The sequence below is a fragment of the Boleophthalmus pectinirostris genome, unplaced genomic scaffold, assembly GCF_026225935.1.
Source record: "Boleophthalmus pectinirostris isolate CB_2022bp ecotype Guang Dong unplaced genomic scaffold, ASM2622593v1 HiC_scaffold_3, whole genome shotgun sequence".
In the NCBI taxonomy this organism is placed as follows: Eukaryota; Metazoa; Chordata; class Actinopteri; order Gobiiformes; family Gobiidae; genus Boleophthalmus; species Boleophthalmus pectinirostris.
This window is the reverse complement of record NW_026571299.1, coordinates 20774793-20781009: the sequence shown is the minus strand read 5'-3', so window position 1 is coordinate 20781009 and position 6217 is coordinate 20774793.

The window sequence follows — 6217 nt, the reverse complement described above, 5'->3', positions numbered from 1 at the left end:
GCCTTACAAAGGCAGAAAGCTATGACTTTATGTTTGGTTCAGTTTATTTTGGGGGTATTTGAGACCTCCTTTATCTTGTGAATAAATATTGTGACCATTATTTGTCAGTTCCTGTTCTCTGCCTTTTTATCATGAGCCAAAAATAACGAGTCGTGCATGATGTTTGCCTCATGATACAAAGGCAGAGAACAGGAACTGACAAATAAGGGTCAAATTTTAGCTCAGTATTTTTCACATACAAATATTTCTTGATTATAGCAACTAGTTGTCAAATTTTGGGAGCCCTGCCTATTATACTTTTGTCTGGAACAAAACAGAAACTTTAAAGTAATTTTTCATTTTACACTGAACAGGGTGTGCTGGTGGAATTACAGGACACACAGAGGATGTCAGCCATTTTTGAAAAGAAACAACAACAAAATCAGCCCTGTCTCTACATAAGTTTTCTGGTGGAGGGTGTGCGCCTGCACCTGCCCGGAGATGTGACTGCTTTGCCTGGAATGTTCCACAGTATGGCACAGTGGCACAGCAGGTAGTGTTGAGGAAAACAGCCTTTTCCTCTTATGTTTGTCAGTTTCTGCTTAGATATAAAATAATCTTACTCATCTTTTAATTTTAAAAGCAGAGGGGTGGCAATACTTATCCATAAAGACCTGTCTTTCACAGTGGACAAAATTGTGAAAGATGAGGAGGGATGATTTGTGGCAATCACTGGAATTTTATATGGAGAACAAATTTTACTAGGCAGTGTTTATGCCCCAAATACATATGACTGTGCATTTTACTCCAAACCTTTGGCAGAAATCTCCTCTATATGTTCTACACATGTATTACTAGGAGGGGATTTTAATTGTGGTCTTTCTGAAAAAGGTACTGATTACAGTCTACCCAAGAGTCAATCACCTTCTAAAATGGTTAAAGCTACAGCTGAACTGTGCACTGATCTTGGTCTTTTTGATGTATGGAGGAGTTGTTATTCACATGTAAAGGATTTCACGTCCTCATCAGTGTTTTTCTAGAATAGATTTTTTATTTGTCTCTAGATCTATTCTTGATAGAATTCAGTTGTGCACCATTAATTCATGTGTCCTTTTGGACCACTCATCGTTTTTTGTGGATCTGTTACCACCACACTATGACCATAAGCAAGACGATGGTAACTGGATCTGACCCTCCTGAGTGTCTCTGTATTCGTGAAATATCTAGAAGACCAGTGGGGATTATTCATGGCCATGAATGATACACCGGAGGTTAGTGTCTCCACTCTATGGGAAGCAGGCAAGGCATTCCTTAGAGGCTACTGCAGCAAAGAAGAAGAATGCCCTTGCCAAACAACTGGAACTTGAACAGCTAATTTTGATCTTGGAGAAGGATTTTAAACAGTCCTCCTTGCCCTCTTTACTCAAAAAGTTGGATGCCACCAGATCTGCTCTAGACCAATTACTCACTCAAAAGGCAGAAATGGCAATATTGTATGCAAGGCATAGATTGTTTGAATCTGGAAATAAACCTGGACGCCTCCTTGCCCGACTTACCCAGGGGAAAAGTGGGAATCATGCAATATCTTCTCTCAGGGATAAAAATGGAGATCTGCATTTTGAGTCAAAACTGTACATCTGTAAAATACTTACGGAGTTTTATCAGGACCTCTATTCCATGGGACGTGACAACACAACAAATGCCAGTGAAAGTTTCTTTGATGTAATTGGTCTCCCTGTGTTGTCCCAACAAGAACAACTTGATTTGGGTAAACTGATAAGTACCCAAGAGGTCAGTCATACAGTCTTTACAGAGTGGGAAGGCCCCAGGCCCAGATGGCTTTGGGCCTGATTTCTATAAAAACATGGCTAAGCATATTGTGAGTCCATTATTGAATATGTATAAGGAATCATTCAGATGTGGAGCAGTTCGACCTACTTTGAATGTGGCACATATTTCTTTAATTCTCAAAAAGAATAAGCCTCCTGATATGAGCACATCCTACAGACCAGAAGGTTTGCTTCGGTTAGACTGTAAAAATGTGGAAGAAGTGCTACCACTTTTGGTTAAGCCTAAAGAGACTGGATTTCTAAAAAAAAAAAAAAGGTACTCCCACTCCAACATGCACCAACCCTGCTAATTTTCCCTTTAGATGGTCAACTGAAGGCTTTACATATTTAGGCATTAGAGTATCAGCAAATACCTCTGAATTATACAAATTAAACTTCAAAACAGTCTTGAACTTAGTAAAAGGTGATCTGAACAGGTGATTTGACCTCCCTTTGTCATTACTAGGCAGGATAAATTTGATACTGTATGAATATGCAAATGTTACCACTTAAAATGAATAAAACAACATTTTCTGAGAAAGAAAAAAATTGGTCCAAATTTATATGGCATGGGAAAAAACCTAGGCTTAAAATGAATACTTTGCAACTTCCAGCTGACAAGGGCTGTCAGGCGTTACCGAACTTTAAATATTACTATTGGGCCTGTCATGTCCAAATAGTGTCAGGGTGGTTCCATGCATTTTTACACGAGACTGAACCTCATGTGGACAGTTGGTGCTGTGAGTCTCTTTCACTACTGAGTCTTTTGTCCTCAGATCTGACTAAACTACCAGTAGGGGTTAAAAACAACAACATTCTGTTTGTAACATTAAGAGTTTGGCGTAATATTATGGGTCATCGTGGGTGGAGAAACTTTTCAAGTGCAATGCAGCCTCTTATTAAAAATATTTACTCCTGGTACAGGTCTTAACATATTTCAAAACTGGTATTTCAAAGGTTTGAGATTTGTCTGCAACTTGTTTGAGGAGGGTGATGTTATGTCATTTAAACAAATTCAAAATAGGTATGGAATTTCACAGAAGGACTTTTTTGGTTTTCTCCAGGTGAGACACTTCGTTCAATCATCCCTTTCTTTCCCGGGTGATCAACCCATCTTAAACCCAATAGAAACATTTCTATTAAAATATAATAAGGATACAATACCAAAAAAGAAATTTATTTCTCTTTGCTATGCACAATTAATGGAATCAAAACCTTCCATCACTGGGAAGCGGATATGGGGATTGAGGTTATTGCTGAGACTTGGTTGGGTGCTTTTAGGGAGGCCAAAATTGTTTTTACTTGTAATAAACTCAGGGAGAACCAATACAGAATTTTACACAGACTCCAACGTACTCCTTAATTTTTGCATAAGATTCACCCTCAATACCTTTTTTGTGTAAAATGTAAAAACATTGTGGACACTTATTATCATTGTATCTGGCAGTGTCCATTTATACTCAGGTTTTGGAGGAATGTTGCTACGGAGCTCCACTCCATTTTTCATCGAGCTGTCCCTGTGGAGCCTGTTTTATTTCTTTTTGACCCTATCTGAGAGACTGCCTGTGTTACCAGGGCAGATGATGTTACTACGTAAACTTTTACACTTGGCAAGAAGCTGCATCCTGCTTCAGTGGATACAGGCAAAACCTCCATCTGTTACACAATGGTACAGAGACTTTTAAAGTTTTTCCAACGAAACGCCTCAGTGCCTCTTAAAAGGCAATTCAAACACTTTCTATAAAATATGGCAACCCTTTCTGGACCACCTACCTCAGAACTTGGCTGATGTGCTTTATAAAGGAGGCTCCCAATTATTATTATTATTATTATTATTATTATTATTATTATTATTATTATTATTATTATTATTATTATTATTATTATTAATCAAATATTGTGCAATGTGTATTTCTTGTTCATTCTAGCTCTGACTCAGATTTTGTGACAGTCTTTGTCCATTTAGTTCTATGCACACTAAGCTGTGCTGTATTGTATTGTATTAAAAAAAAAAAAAAAAAAAAAACTCTTGAAACAGAAATAAAGTCCAGATAATTTACTTATTCCAATATTAGAAAGCCATATTTGTAAAAGTATGGCTTTGATATTCCCAAGCACAGGCTCAATGTTTTATGCTGATACAATGACTTTTATACACAAACTACAGTGGGAGGCTACCAGTTTAGCCAGGGCTTTAGGCACGATGCACAGTCCAATGTCCATACTCTATCCGGGGTGTTATCTGGCTAACAAATCATGATATCATCCCTAGCAGTAGTTCTTGTTCTATTTAGTTAGTTTTCTATATCTTGAATATGTCTTGACAGATATCTATGAGTCTCACAGCTGTGATCAGAGCCCTTATCTTCAAATGACCTTGATACAATAATGAACTATAGAAGTGATTATTATACAAAATAGCTAAGACAAGTTATTTATCCTAACAGTAGCACTCTCACCTCACAGTAAGAAGGTCCTGCGTTTGAGTCCTGGGTAGCATTGGGACTATACCCCTGAAAACATGTACATGACTTTCTTGGTGTTGTGTGGAAACGGCCATACCGGCTTGTCAAAGCCTGATCCCGTCAGAGCTCAGAAGCTCAGCAGGGCTGGGCCTGGTTAGTACTTGGATGGGAGATCACTGGGAAAATCAGGTGCCACAGGAGGGCACCAGTCATTAAAAAAAAAAAAAAAAACTGTTGTTGTGTCCTTAGGCAAGGCACTTCACCCTTATTGCCTAGTATGAAAGTGGTGTGTGATTGATGGTGGTGGTCGGAGGGGCCGATGGTGCAGATTGGCAGCCTCGCTTCCATCAGTCTGCCCCAGGGCAGCTGTGGCTACAGAAGTAACTTACCACCACTGGGTGTGGAGTGAATGAATAATGAACTGTAAAGCGTGTTTGAGTGTCCAAAAAAGTGCAATATAAAACTGATGCATTATTATCATTATTATTATTATTAAATTGGATGCCTCCTCCAGATGAGCTGTTTATATTTGTATAGATCCAGTGAAGCCAAACCCTAATCTCCCCAGTGTGACACATATTTTTTTGGATCAGAGATGGGGGTTTGATGCTGTTTGCACACGGTGATCACACTTTATACCTTAGTTATGTCAAATCTAAAGTCATGTATATGAATGTGTGTTGTTCATTTGGACAGTTGTATTCTGCTCAAACAGGCTCCAACTAAAGGAGTACAGATCCACAGGACAATTTAACCATCGAATAATGTCCCACTGTATAATCAACATTATTCACTCATTCAGATGAATTTGGGCAGAGCTCATTTCCACGGGCCCATATCTTCTGTCAAATAAAACTCCACTACAGAAGAGAAAGAAATGACAGGAAACACTCAAATCAAATTTTTATATTAAATATCATTAAATATTATATATTTAACTCTAATGTCACAGGCCACAGTGTGAATTTCCTATCATAATATAGTGATTCTTTATTTATACAGCGCCTTTCTAAACAAAGTCACGTTTTCTACACATGGAAACAAAATAAAATATGATGTAATGAAAATGATAACGATAAAATCAAATATTAAATCCAAACTATTCAATATCTAACGTACGTTTTCTGCTGTAAATCTAACAGCACATGTCGATGAACAGACAATAAAACCAAAACACTTTTAAAATGTGACTTGTTACTCCACTTCATCCTTGGGAGCTAAAATCGAGGACATTGAAACTGGAACAGCGCTTGGGGGTCGTGCACATGAGTAGTAATATTCGGAAACTCAAATCTATGGGACACTGATTAAATAAAGAATTCACAAAGAAAAAATAAAGATAAGTAAGTTAATTAAGCCATCAGACCAAGTTACAGGTCAGATCTGTGGAGAAGTAAACAACACTTGAAATTGAATATATGGCAGATACAAATAATAATCAAATTTTTCTTATTTCTAATATTTTTGTCAAAATTAAACTCTAAGTCAAGTCATTTTGATTTTTATATCACTTTTAAAGGGATGATTCAGAGTCATTCAAACCTCAGGTCCTTAGCACCATGACCTCTACATTACATCTGTAGTCAACTGCTGCTGGCTAACAAGTTGGGTGTAATTAATGACCAAATTGGAAGAAATGGGGATAAATTCAAATGCAAATTGATGATAAAAGAAATGTGGGAACACAGTGAATAATTTTGGAAAGAAAAAAAAAAAAAAACTTAGAAATGAGGAAACATAGGGCTGCATGCTCCCCTTCTAGCTCCATCGACTCTGGCTCCAGTCCACTTTAGCACTACAGATCTTAAATGTTTGTATAAACCCACTCTACATGATCCTGGGGTTTTCTGCTCTCAACATATGAACATTAATACCAGGCAAATCAGGTGTCAGGTTTGACTGGAAGTGTTACCAAGTGCCCGCTCCCTCCTGTCTTCAACATAA